Raw genomic sequence first — 15,336 nt, 5'->3', positions numbered from 1 at the left:
TTTAGCTCAATTCTTGTGTGCCTTAGTGGGATTTAAATTACTGTGATTCAAAATCTACTTCATTGTATTTTGAGTGAACTTATATTTTAAACAGTCCATAGGTAGACAATTTGCCCGTGGGGCATCTCTTTTATCTTAAAGTTAGAGGTTTCCCTGAGGCCATACAAAAGCCAAATGGTGTAAATAGTAATTCATTGTTGTATGTGGCCCACCTTTCTCTCTCTTTCTTTCTTTCCTTCCTCCCTCCCTCCCTCCCATCTTTCCTCCCTTTCTTTCTTTCTTGTCATTTGGCACTCTCACATAGAAATAGACCTTGTTGAGGATCCATTCTATAAAGGTTGTTGCTTGCTTTTTCTGCCCAGTCTAGATACCAGAATCTTGGTAGAAATTGCCAGCTTAAGTCGTCTGTTTCACATGTTGATTATACTTTGAGCAGAGCAGATTCCCACTCTAGAACTGTGTAGAATATTCTGAATTGTTTACAATGCAAAACCCACCACATAGCACACAACATGGAGGCAGAGTGGTCCTGGAGCATACTAACTAACCATCCTCCACCACTAAAAAGGTGAGAACCTTTCCCAGTGCTCTGTCCTGGCTTGGTCTTCTCTCCCTGTGTGCTCTTTCATGATCCACCTTAACCCCGTTCTTCATATTGGCCAGTTCCCAAGAAATTATTCTCTGAAATAATATTTATAAGAATGTTCTCTCTCTGTCTTTAATTCTCAAATTTAAACATTATAAAAATGAGAGATTTCACTAAGTGATTGTTAGATATATTCATGCAAATGCTTAACTTGCAAACTCTGACTCTCTAAAATGTTTTAGTAATTGCTAGTTACAAAATGTTTCCTCTCTGTTGTGGAAAGGGAGTGCTGGTGGATGGTTCTAGACTTCTCTGACTTTTGTTGGAAAGGGCATAATTTTAGTGAAGGCTCTGCCTTTAGCATCGCCCCCATTACTCAGGAACCCTCCCCTAGAATAATGCCTCCCACCCCACCTCAGAGATCCATTTAATACATTCTTTTATCTCCTTCAAGTCTTTGTTTGAATTTTCTTTTCAATGAAGCTCCCCTTTTAATGCTGCAACCTGCCCTTCTACTCTCTCCTATCCTGTTTGCGTTGCCTTACCTTTTTTTTTTTAATCCATAGTACTATCCTCCTTCTACCCTACTATGAGTATAGCATTCACTTATACTCATTGTCAAACTCCTTCCCCACCTCTCGAAAAATGGAAGCTATGTGAGGGCAAGAATCTTTGTCTATTTTATTCACAGGCATATCTCAAGTGCCTAGGACAGTGAGTGCCTGGCACATAGAGATGCTCAATAAACATTTTGTCGAATACACTTAATCAATGAAATATTGTAAATCATAATTGCTAACATTTAGCATTTATTGCATACTTCCTTGTACTTCAAATACTGCACTAAGTATGTTTTAATACATTACTTCATTTTCTTCTTCCAACAAACTTATGATGTTGGTATAATCATCATCATCATCATTTTACAAGTGGTAAAACTGAGGTTTAGAGACGGTAAATCATTTGTGAAAATTTCTCAGCTGGTCAACAGGGATTGGGGCCAGACAAGCTTACTCTGCACCTGGTTCTTAATTACCCTTCTGTAATGGCTTATAGTAGGACTAGCTATGTAATTTGCAGGGCTCAGTGCAAAAGGAAAAGTCAGTCCCTTTTTCAAGAACTGTTAGAATTTCGAGGTGGTGGCAACAGAGCACTGAACCAGCACAGGGCCCCTGGAGACTGCATAGGCTCATGAAGCTGGCCCTGGCCTAACAAATGTACATGCCCAGCCCTGGCAGCCAAGGGGCGGGCACTGCTTTTCAGTCCTTCTGTCCTCATTTCAGGATAGGTGACATTCACTCCAGTTATAAATTAGAGCTGGAAGGGGCATCAGAGATGAGTTCATTTCACTCATTTGACAGAGGAGGAAACAGAGTCTCAGAGAGGTGCTATTTATAAAGGGAAACCTTTCCTTATAGGTGATTTTAGAGCTGAAGCCTGTCCCAGATGCATTCCCCTTGGTATTGAAAGTGGGCACTTTTTAAAATTATTATTACTGTAATCAACAGAGTCAGAGTCATTGGTAATATTTCAAATACTGATATTTGCCAGGGACTTATTGAAAAAACTAAAGAGAATAAAAGATATTCTCATGATGATGTCGCTCTCATTTACATTCACATATACTTTCTTAAGAAAAAATGGGTGGAGGGCATTACATGTGTCTAGTGTATTTGATAGGGGAAAAAAACTGGGGCCTACAGATTTAGATGATTGCCCCAGGCTGAAATATCGTCCCCTTTTCTCCTCCCCACCGGAGTCCCTCTCAGATTTCAGGGTCTAATTAAAATTATACCTCCTCTATCAAGCCTTAATTTAAATTTAACTTAAATCAACATACATACCTTATTATGTGGGTTATATTGATATTTATTTGGGGGGAAATTAAGACTCAAAACACTATAAGGGCCGGCCCGGTGGCTCAGGCGGTTAGAGCTCCATGCTCCTAACTCCAAAGGCTGCTGGTTCGATTCCCACATGGGCCAGTGGGCTCTCAACCACAAGGTTGCCGGTTCAACTCCTCCAGTCCCGCAAAGGATGGTGGGCTGCGCCCCCTGCAACTAAGATTGAACACGGCACCTTGAGCTGAGCTGCCTCCCAGATGGCTCAGTTGGTTGGAGCGCATCCTCTCAACCACAAGGTTGCCAGTTTGACTCCCGCAAGGGATGGTGGGCTGAGCCCCCTGCAACTAGCAACGGGCAACTGGACCTGGAGCTGAGCTGCGCCTCCACAACTAAGACTGAAAGGAAACAACTTGACTTGGAAAAAAGTCCTGGAAGTGCACACTGTTTCCCAATAAAGTCCTGTTCCCCTTCCCTAATAAAATCTTTAAAAAAAACAAAAAACCTATAAAACACAGCACTAGACAAGCACACATTTCCTCAGCTATTAGAGAAATGAAGGCATTAGCCGTTATGTAAGCCCTGGGAAACACTACTGTGTACACTCAGGAGAGAATGAGAGTGAAAGAAGCAAATGCTATCTTAGTCTTATTACAAAATATTATTTTTACATTTTTATTATGTAAATACATATAACAAAAATCGCCATTTTAACCATTTTTAAGTATGCAATTGAGTGCCATTGATTACATTCACAATATTGTGCAACCATCACCACTATGTATTTCCAAAACTTTTTCATAACCCCAAACAGAAACTCTGTAACCATCAAGCAATTACTACCATTTCTCATCTCCCCAGCCCTTGGTAACCCATAATTTACTTTCTGTCTATATAAATTTGCCTTTTCTAGATATTTCATATAAGTGGAATCATCCAGTTTTTGTCCATTCGTGTCTGGCTTACTTCATTTTAGCATAATGTTTTCCAGGTGCTTCTATGTATCAGAATTTCATTCCTTTCTGTGGCAGTAAAATATCCCATTGGATGGATAGAGCACATTTAATTTATCCATTCGTCTGTTAATGGACACTTGGGTTGTTTTCACCTTTCGGATATTGTGAATCATGCTGCTATGAATATTGGTGTACAAATATCTATTTGAGTTCCTGTTTTCAATTCTCTGGGGTCTACACGTAGGTGTGGAATAGCTAGGTCATATGTTGGTTGTATGTTTAACCTTTTGAGAAACAATCAAATTGTTTCCACAGCAGTTGTACCACCTACATTCTCATTATCAATGCACAAAGGGCCCTATTTCTGCATATCCTCATCAACACTTGTTATTTTTCACTTTTTGGATGATGGCCATCCTAGTGGGTATGAGGTGGTATCTCATTGTGGTCTGTGACTTATATTTGCAGAATGACAATGGTGTTGAACATCTTTTCACGTGGAAAATATTTTTGACTTTGCAGATTCCTACTGTAGACAGTGCCAAGTCTACAGGATCCCTGCCCTTTCCAAAACTCCCTTAGTGTTTATGACATAAGGAATGCAAATGTCTTACACTTTTCTGTTTTATATCACGTCCTGTACCATTACCTGCGTGTGACAAGTGCACCCAAATTATTCTTGATTATCAACTGCTTACCCAAATCCATTCCTTCTTTTTTAGAGAGAGAAATGCAAATTTGTTTAGGATGATGACATTCACAATTTAAAATATCTCCTTAGATTCTCTTGGAGCCTGGAGTGGCCATGTGACCCAGATTTGGCCGCACAATTGAAGTTTACAGGGAGGAGCCTCTAGGAAAGCTATTATTTATCTGATAAAAAGGGCTAGTCTCAGCTAGCATATGTCTTTTCCCTTCTTCTTTTTATCGTCTCCCTGCTTGGAATGTGTGAGGTCTGACAATTAAGTTCATGACCTTGTTGCAATGATGTTGGTAACTTTTTTGATATCAGAGGGATTATTTATTGTGAATTTGTACCAACGGGACAAACAATTCACCAAGTTTACTATTTGGAAGTGCTGAAAAGGCTGCGTGAAAAAGTTAGACGACCTGAACTTTTCGCCAACAATTCATGGCTCTTGCATCACGACCATGCACCAGCTCACACGGCACTGTCTGTGAGGGAGTTTTTAGCCAGTAAACAAATCACTGTGTTGGAACACCCTCCCTACTCACCTGATCTGGCCCCCAATGACTTCTTTCTTTACCTGAAGATAAAGGAAATATTGAAAGGAAGTCATTTTGATGCCATTCAGGGCATCAAGGGTAATGTGATGACAGCTCTGATGGCTATTCCAGAAAAAGAGTTCCAAAATTTCTTTGAAGGATAGACTAGGCATTGGCATCGATGCATAGCTTCCCAAGGGGAGTACTTTGAAGGTGATAGCAGTGATATTCAGCAATGAGTATGTAGCACATTTTCTAGGATGAGTTCTCAAACTTAATTGTGTGACCTTCGTAGACATGATTTCTGTACGTGGAGTACTCATCCTGCAACCCATGGGACAAAAGCACACAATAAGAACAATGGAGCAAGAAACTAGAAGGAGCGTGGGCCCTTGATGACTTCCTCAAGTCTCTGCCCTTGTCTGCTGACATTTAGACTTTTTATTCAGCTAGCCAAACCCAATTTGGTTAAGCCTCTGTAGTTTGCTTTTCTTTACATGTGACCCAAAGGGATCCTAACTGACACATTGTGGAAGCCACAGAAACCCTGACAGATGAAAATCTAGAACCAACTGAACCTAAGGAAAGACATGGAGGCAAAAAGGAGAAATTGGATGTGTCACAGAATCATCTGCGTGGCAAAATATCTCCGTAGGTGAAATGCAGGGCAGAGGCCACCTCTCACATCTCATCTCATTTACCATCTGCTTGTGGATATGTAGCCCCCCCTCACCCCCTTGTTGGTAGGCACCTCCAAGCCTCTTCTCACTTCCCAGAGAGGCTTGGAGCATCTTGCTTGGACAGTCAGGCTTCTTTGGAGAATAGTTTCAAACGTCATGAAATTGAAGATAGTTGACAAATAAACATAATCCCTGAATCATTAGCCAAAGTGTCTATCCATGCAAAACGGAGCTGTGTTCTAGCAATGAGAAATGACCTTCACGCTCCTTGAAGGGTAAGGGAAAAAATTAGAGATACAAAAAACTTTTTTGATTTGTTTTTGAACAGTGAAGTTTTCAGAATATCTAACTCTTTTAAATGTCTTGATTTATTGTAGAATAAATAGGAAACAACAGGACTTTACTTTCATGAAAAATCTATTCTTAGAAATACTTAGACCCTTACAGCAAACTTCAGCTGCTTTGCTCATTAATTCAATGTTGTGTATGAGTGTTGCCACATACTTGCTTTTTCAGGTCATTTAAAATTATTGATTCTTCTTCTCCTAGTGTGGAACTCAATTCTCTAAGGACTGGTTAGCAAAACATTTCCCAGCTCACACAGTGCCATTTAAAAATGATTATGCTCAGTGTCTTCAGCTTAAAGTGTCCCTTCTTGGCTTCCATATGCTAGCAGTTTGCATACCTCTCTTTTATGCTTTCTGCTTTAGGACCAATTCCAGGATGTTTGGCCCCTTCGGTAACATTCCCTCTGAGAGCCTTCTCCTGGTGGCTAAAACAGCAACAGAGGCAATGTCTATACCAGACAAGCTGAAGAGATATTTTTTTAATAACCAAAAGCTTCTAGGGGAAATGAAATCATCGTACGTAGTTATGTGTAGCCTTTTGGCTCAGAAGTAAAATGCTAAGTTACGCCTCAGTTGTTGCATAAATTTGCATATTGATATACACAATCCCAACGACTTTAATAGCATCACAGATTAGCAGAGGCAGATGTATGCAGACACTCACAGGCTGAAATTCAGAGACTCCCAATCAGAGACAAACTGAGCTGAGAAAGGGGTAGGAATGGTTGGTTCAATGAGAATAAGGGGAACACAGATGGTTCTAAAGAGAAGACAGAGGGCAGAGGGTAGTGGCTAGTTCTTCCTCCATGGCCAGTGGATTTCTTTAAGTTACCTCCCCATCCTAGCCCCCCATTTGCTCTCTTCTTCAGTCTTTAGACCTGGCCTAGAGCAGAGCATGGTGGGGCAGGAGAGATGACTTTTGAAGGCTTAGAGTGAATCAGAAGATCCAGAAGTAGTCTGAGGCCCAAAGGGGCATTTGGACTTATTTTAGTAAAATAAGTCCAAAATAAGTCCTCTCATTTTTTAGTAAAAGTAGAGGTGAGCTCTCAAAAAATGTTTTTGTTTTTTTTAATTGGTTTTTTTTCTGTTTTGTTCTTTCTTCTATGGCCCCGAGTGGGGCATATAAGGGCAAGACCAAGCCTTAGCTTCCTGATATTTGCCAGTGATGATCGGGCCTTGAGTGAAGATTATACACTGGATTGATTTGCAATCCAAAGCAAAAACTTATTAATTTTCCATGGAAAATATACACGTCAGGAAGCCCAGGGTGTTTATCATTGAATAGTCTACTCTCTCCTAGGAGGAACCCAGGTGCCTGGGAAACCTCATTAATAATTAGGACAAAGGGCAAGAATTCCTTAAGGAATATCTTCCATGCACTTCCAAAAGCTATTTGGTCCTACCTCCACAATAATTACATACATGCTAAATGGCCTCAGCTCAATGCTGGAGATACATTCTCAAATTCTTAGTATTGGCCCCTCAAGATTGGTTATTCCAACCATCTTTTGCAATTACATTGGTAATTGCAAAATTAACAACTTTTTAATATCAAAGAACATCTTTCATTCCATAAATATTTATTGCGCTCTCAATATAGGCTAAGTGCTACAATAGGTAATTAAGACAAAGTACCTAACAAAGATGATTAAGACAAAAGGCTAGGCCTTAAAAAAGCTCACAATGGCAAACAGAGGATTACACAAATACACGTGATTGTGCCACGGGGGTGGGAATTACTTTAGAGAAATATCTAGAAAGTGTTATGAGGATGCAAGGATGAGACATTGAATCTGTTTGCTGAGATGAGGGGAAGATGGTTTGTAGATGAGATGTCGTTTTAGCTCAAACATAAAGAATGGGTATGATTTTAACAAGCAGAAAGGTTCAGATGGAGTGATAGGGAGAAAGAAGAGAAGAGGGGACAGCCAAGAGGTAATCCACGCAAGAAAGAGGAGAGAGTGGGGAGGCACACCCAGCATTTTGTTCAAATATATGCCTCACGCTTAGTCTTGAAGTATAGAGGACATTTGGGAGAGTAGTGTAGTGGGAGACTGAGCTGGGAATCCTGTTGGGACCAAAAGATGGACAGCATCAGGGCCAGGAGCTCCATTCTGTGGGCACCGGGCACTCACAGGTGTTTGCACAAGGGCAGCTCATTGAACCAGCAGCTCCTGTGATGGGCAGCTCCTAAAGATTAATTTGGTCTTAGTGAGCAGAATAGATTGGAAAGAAGGAAAATGGAGGAGGAGGAGGCCAATGTGGAGGTTATTACAGGATTTCAGATCAGAAATAATGAGAACCTGCCTAAAGTAGACAGCTGCAGTGGAATTGAAAGGGTGGAGGCAATGTGAGAGAGATTATGAAGATAGAATCTGTAAGTCTTTGTAATGAATGAGATGCAGGAGGCTGAGTCAAAGATAGTTAATTGAGGGTTGTGCTAAGCACTTTGCGTGTATTAACTCATTTGATCCTCCTAACAACTCTATAAAATAGATGCTGTTAGTATCCCCATTTTACAGATGAACAAACTGAGGCAAGAGATTATATAACTTCTTCAGGGTTGCAGAGCTGTTGGTGGAGTCAGAATTCCCACCCACATCTCACTGGAGTCTTCTGTCACACTGCTTTCCACACTGCTCTGCTCATTCCTGCCTCCACACTTTCACCTTGTAGTTCTCCAGCTGGATGGTTTCTCTTCCCTCCTCTGCCCATTCAATAAATACTTGCTGATTGAATTGGCTTCTTGTCTTGACTCACAGAAGCAAAGGGAAAATAACCACAGTCCTGTGAACAAATTTATTTTTATCACTGAATCAATGTAGATAGTGCTTTAAAAAAGTAGCATAAAACCCGACCATTGTATTCATACTCAATTTTTAAAAAATTCCATAACAGCAGTTGGCAACATGATTAAGGTTTTTATTTTATTTATTACTTTGTTATGGTAAAACAAAACAAAACAAAACAAATTCTGGTAGCATTATATTCCATGTGTCAATAGAAAGGCATTTTTCTTATGGGTACACTTCCTGCTACATGGACATTTTGATAATCAAACTGATCTTAACTCAATGGCATTGAATCTCTTGGGCTTTGGGCTAAATTCAAGCTGTTCTAGAATAATTAAAGATCATCTCCTTTCTCTAGAATGGCCCACAGGCTCTCACCAACTCTATTTAGTTTTAAGCGTTAGAATCCTGCTTCGTCCTCTTTCTTTTCGTTTTCTTTTTCATAAGGAAACTACAGCACTGAAAATTCTTGATTAGAATGCAGGTACTATGAAGATGATCTTACTGTTGCTTCCTTAAACACAGGGCATGCCAGCAGTTTTCAGGAAGAGAAAATGCAGGTTTATTGTTCTATCCTCTGTAAGTAAGGAAATAATTTCACCAAAAAACAAAATGCTGTATTTTTTGTTGTTGTTGATAATGTTGTTGTTTTTTAACTGAAGAGCATCTTATGGCTTTCCAGCAACATTTTATTTTATTGCCCTAATAATTGGAATAGTCTCTGCAGTAACAGTGAATAGCTTGCATATATTACAAACAAGAGCAGAATGTGCTGAATCAGCAGGAAGAAGTCATATGAGTGTATGTGTGTGTATGTGTATGTATGTGTGTATATACTTGTGAATATATCCAAGAAATTATGTGTGTGTACATGTGTGCATTCATACATATGTGTGTGTGTGTGCGTGCTTGTGTATAAATCTGAGCCCCAAATACTTGAGTAGTGAAAAATGTCCCCTGTTACAGTATGTGAGTTATGTGAGGCGTTTTTGTTGTGGAACGATAGCCTTCCTGATTTCACTCTGCACCAATATGGAAAGGTCTTCAGCTCTTCCAAAGACGGTCTTTTTTTTTATCCTACATTACTGTAAACCACAGTTCCTGTCATTTACCATTCCAAGTTCCTTTTAATAAGAAACAAATCTTAAAGCATGATTTTAAAAAGCAAAACAAGGGTTGTGTGGGATGTTTCCTTTCATCCTGAACATCTTACTCCTCTTTCATTCCAAGGGCAGGGTCAGTGGTGGGTAGGCTCTTGCTATCATTTTCATTTCCTTGGCAGAGTGATAAAATGTTGACACATACTTTTGAGAGTGAGATACCAAGGTGGGGAATTAGTTGTTTAGTGCCATTAAGAAGCAGTATATATGGCTTCTTAATGGATTTATCCTGCTATCTAGGCTCTTTTAGAGGCTCTTTTTCTTTTAGAGTCAGTATTTCTCCAACCTTGTATTGCATCGAAATCTTCTGGGAAAGTTAAACACACACCACATGCACACACACAGAAACACACAGAGATATAATTGGTCTGAGGTGGTTCCAGTATATCCACATTGTTTCTAATGACTGGAATCAGAGGAGGATTGAAAACCATTGTTCTAGATCCTGCACCACTGGTTTTAAAATCACATTAGATCACTTGGAAAACTTTTTAGAAATACTGATGCCAAGGACCAGCTTAAGACCAAATATATCAGAATATCTGGAAAGGGGTCAACACACTGGGTATGTATTAGAAGTTCCTCAGGTGACTTTAATGTGTAGCCAAGATTGAAAACTATTAACCTAGATTCATGAGTTGATGCAAGTTTGCATGATGTGGATTTTACTAATGTATCAGTCAGAAAGTAGTGTAAAGGGTTCTATCGCATGTCATTCAGCAAAGCTTCTTAAATATTTCCTTTTCAACACCTTTGCTATTCTCCAAAGTTCCTTTTGCTAAAGATAATCTCTCTTCTCTTTTGCTCCCAGAAATCTCATTTCCCTCAGTATCTTCTCAAGCTTTCTTTTTTTTCACACTGCCTCTCAAATCAAACTCAGCAAAACATCTTTTATTCCTCTCTTATATATCAGGGCTTAAAGTTACCTTTCCAAAATTAGGGATCAATTATTTATGTATTAAGTTTCCAAAAGATCTAAGACCAGAGGGAAAATGGAACCCCTAGACTAAGGCAGATAACTTGCAGATAGAACTAAAAATACCCAGTGACAGGAGAGGATCACTAATCCATGAAAATCCACCCATGACAAAGCACAGAAGGGCAGGATTGGCTGTCTAACAGATGTCTCTGGCATTCACTCTTTCCTTTCTGTTTCCGCTGTCATCCCTGGATCAGGCCCTCTTAATGCTTCCCTGGAAATCTCTTAACATCTTTCCAGTTAGATTTCCATTCCCACCCACCTTTGGGTCTTAGTCCTATCGTTGTGTTAAGCAAGTAAGAATCCAGTGGGTGTTCTGGTTCAATTAAATTTTAATAGTGATTCTTACACTTCTTGTGGTCACGGTTCTCTTTGAGGGTTTGATGAAAAACAGACCCTCTCCTTGAACACAGATTCATCTCGTTTTGCGTAGAATTCCCAAAACTGCTTGGAACTTCCTGTCGCACACTGACAGACCTGTGTTCCATGGAGTCCACCCTAAGGACCTCTGCCAGCAAACCTGGTTAGACCAACAGATTTGTAATGGACACGGACTGAAATCAAATCCTTGGAGTGAAAAAAGAAAACTCACAGAAAAGGAAAGTTGGGGAATGTCAAGATCCTATTGTGAAACACTGACTGTACTTTAAATTTGTAAATGTCTACAAAGCTTGGAAAAAGTCAAGGTTGTTGAAATAGTTATTTGAATTATCTATATTGGGTTAATCCATTTTTCCACTTTTCTTCTTGATTTTCATGTGAAGAACGGTGATAGGGATATACAATTTGACATTGCATATCACTTAATAGTTTTTCATTTAGTTTACACAAGAGAAATGAGCATGGAAGAGATTAAATGGCTTACTCGAGGTGACGCAGCCAGGAGGTGGCGGAGCGGGGGCTAGAACCTGGGATTCCTGGCTCCCACGCTGGTGCTGATCACTTCCATCTAACTGTTCAGTATGTTTACACTTCACAGTTTCTCAATCTTATTCCTTCTGATCCAGTCAGCCTTTCACAATTCGAATTCATTCATTTATTAAATAATCTTTAATAAGCGACTTGCACAGGTCAAGGAGTGTGCAGCATTGGAAGGATCAGTGTAAGGTCCTTAGACAATGTGTGATAATAAAGTGTCATTGGGCTTTAGGGCAGGCCCAATTCCCCCCAGCACAAAGGTTCAAAGAAAGCTTATGGAGGAAGTGGCATTTGATTTTAGGTGCACATAGCAGAAAGATATAAGTAGATAAACCTGGAAAGGAAGGCAGTAACCCAAGCAATGGGGAAAACATGGGAAAGATTCAGAGGTGGGAATCCTAGGGAAATAGCCCATGTCCAGTTTTGACAGAAGTGGCCGTTAGGGAGTCTCAGGTGACAAGGCAGGAGAGTAGGTGTGGTCCTGCAGGCCAGGCTAAGAAACTGCTCTTAATTCAAGGGCACTGGGAGCCACAGAAGGTCAGAAGAGAGAGAAATGCATCCTGCACTATGCTTTAAGGTTTGTTTGGTGTTAGTGTAACATATGGGGTAGGTTGGACAAGATTCTTTTTTTCAATATTATCTTGTTTCATATTCATTCAACACCTCTCTTAAGTTCTAGTTTTTAAAGGTGAAACCTGAAGGTTAATACTTAGTCCAGGGTTTGAAAAACTGGAGTCTGTGGCCCTTTACAGAGTCCACTAACCAACTTCAGGAGGTCATTGGATCTTCTAAAATCATATATACAAAGTTATGTATTTGTGTATAGACTCCTCTTGTTTTTTTCCCAAAAAAACAAGGAGAGGTTTCATAGCTTCCATCAGTTTCTCAAAAGAATCCATGATCCAAAAAAGACCACTGCTTAGAGATTAATGGAAGTACAGGAATAGTTTTGATTTTGCCCAGTGTAAGGATGGCACAAGGACTAGAAGTTATATGTGATAATCACTGGAACAGGATATATGGCTAGTGCCACTGGAAAAAGAAATTCTTTCCTTTTTTTGACCCCTTTCAGATCAAAAGGGTCGTAGCGTATTAAAAATAGGAAAATCTAGAAATATTCATTCCCCCATCTAAAGGAAGTTGAAACCAGGGACCCTACTGGATAGAATGATCTTCAAAATTGCCCAGATTGGTCTGAAACTAAGGAAAATCCTTACCAAAATATGTATACCACACCTTCTCTTACATTGACATCTTCAACAAAACTAAATTTACTATTAAGTATTATTGTTAGATAATAGTAATATCTATTAGTATTATCTAATTACTATTAGATGTGTTGTTGGAGATATTTAAAATGCCAGGTTGTTAATTTCTGCATTTGATTATAAAAACCATAAGTTCCTAAAGTTTGTAAATCTCTTTAAAATGATTTCCACAAATCACATCAATAAATTTTTAAATTTTTTTTGTAATTAGTTCATTTCATGTAATTAGCGAAAATAGCCATCAGACCATTAGCCTTATCTGTCTCTACTCATAACTAGACTTTTAAAAAATTTTTTTCTTTAGAAATAAACATACGCATGTAACCTATTTCCAGGAGAAGCAAGTGCTCTGTTCTGCTATTGATTTATCCTTTACGACCCATGTGAGGTCTCAGATTCTGAATTTAAAAATTGAAAGCATAATTAGTTCAAGGCTATCATCAATAGGAAGTGCTAACCATGGCCCAGGACAAGCAGAGCCTGTTGTCTTCTCTAAGAGATTTTATAAGGCACCAACTTAATTTTACCAAGGAGCCCCTGAATATTATAAAATCCATTAACTGGAACTCTCAGTGAATTGATGGCTTCTAGTTCTAATCTTCCGGCTATTTTAGCGTTAACAAGACAACCGTCTCCCCTCCCCTTTCTCCACCCCCCACCCCACTGGCCTTCCTTGTAATAAACAACCTGCAAGGGCAATGTATCCTATCCATAGCTAGCTGGAGGGAGGAGGAACTACTGTTCCCGCCAGGGACCAGCACTAAAGCTAGCTAGGCCTCAGGAGGATTGAACCCGAGGCAGACCTCATTAGCACCTAATTGTAACTGACTTTGCTCAACTACCCTAACAAGAGGGAGGAAATGGAAAAATATTATTGTGGTCAGACTGTGGCTCATGTTAAAGCAATTTCAGAAGAGCCAGGTAATGATATGCCACCGGGAGAAAAAACATTGTGGGTTTAAGAGCTGGCAGAGGAACTTTTTTCTTAAAGGCGAAACAGTTTTTATATTTTAAAATCCATTGAGAGGCCATTCTAGTTTGGGAGGCTGCTCTCCAGGTGTTAAAAGAATAGCTCATTTGCTTTGCAGGAGCCGTGCCCACCCATGAAGTTGAGAATCCCAAAGGGTGAACGTGGAGCAGAGGGGAAAAGCTGAAGAGGAGCCAGAGCCACACGGAGGGCGGTGTGGCCTGAACAGAAGAGGAGAAGGTGGGGAGGGATTGACTGAAGGAGCTTTATGAAGAAGGCTGCTCAATATTCAGCTTTAAGCCACCCGTTGTATAGTAGTAACCCTGCTCATTGCTCTTACTTCCTGTCCCTTAATCAGTCCTGATACTTCAAAGAAAACCGACTAGAAATCGCCTTTATTGAATACACATGGATGAGAAAATGTTCATATATTTATTTTTACATTTTTCCTTCCCTCCATTGAAGCAGATAGCAGCCATTGCAATTATTGGATTCAGAGACTTGGGGAGGGCAGAATGTTATAAAGTCAGTGGCTCTTCCCATCTTTGGATGAGCTTAAGCCATTGCAAATGAGTGAGGGAGAAAGAGATAGCAGAGGCCAGCCATAGGAGGAAGTGGATAAGCTCACAATTCTAGGGAACCTGGACCCTCCTTGTAGTAGTGTCACAGGAGGGGAAGACTACCGTGGGCATGTAGGAAAAGACACAGTAGATTTGTGGGTGTGTAAGAGCATAATGAATTCAAGATGACAGGATTTGTCTAAATGAATCAGGCAGTTGATATTTTAGGCCTTGAGCCCGGGAGAAATACCTGGGCTGCAGACTGCAAGAATCATTACTGCATCGTTCAGTTTCTCAAATTGAAGTTCAAGGGCCATCTGTGTACAATAGCACTCTCCACTCCCCAATTCCTCTGGGAATAGGGCCCCAAATCATGGGGTTTAATCTTGCATCCCAGATGAATCTTAAGCACACCAAAATTTGATCACCACAGCTAGATGCTAATTGAGGCAATGGCAGAGGGCAGTAGAGTTCTGAGAAGATGGCCAACGGAAAGGGCTAAGGAGAGATCAAGCAGGAAAATGAATGAAATCATTCATTGGCTTGGCAGTGAGGTTGTCGCTGAGGATCTGAGTAAGGACGATTCCAACGAGTGGATACGGGAGCATGAAGTTTATGTGGATGACTTGCGAGCAGGTGTGTGTGTGCGTGTGCGTGTGTGCATGTGTGTGTGTGTGTGTGTGTGTGTGTGTGTGTGTAAATTACCCAGGCCATCCCACTAAGCTGAGACACTCAGTGTTTAGTCTAAACCTACATGTGACCTTCAGCAAGATGTTGCATGTCTGCCCCTTTCTGACTCCTTAAACCAACATGGAATACATTTGTAGGCCATCCCTGCAGCCTCAGAAAAGAAGTAGCTGGCCCTTGCATTCTACTCTGCCTTCTGGCCCTTCCAGGTGACAATGTGATTTTGATCTTTGGCTTTGCCCTCTCCGTCCTTTGTGATGTGATTTCCTTCTCTATCTTCAACTTCTCTGCCTACTCGACCTTGAATGTTGATAAGGTAACATTCTAATAAACAACCTGCTAGGGCAAGATAGCTAGCTGGAGGGACG

This window comes from Rhinolophus hipposideros (genome assembly GCF_964194185.1).
Source record: "Rhinolophus hipposideros genome assembly, chromosome: 8".
NCBI lineage: Eukaryota > Metazoa > Chordata > Mammalia > Chiroptera > Rhinolophidae > Rhinolophus > Rhinolophus hipposideros.
This window is presented reverse-complemented; position numbering follows the sequence as displayed.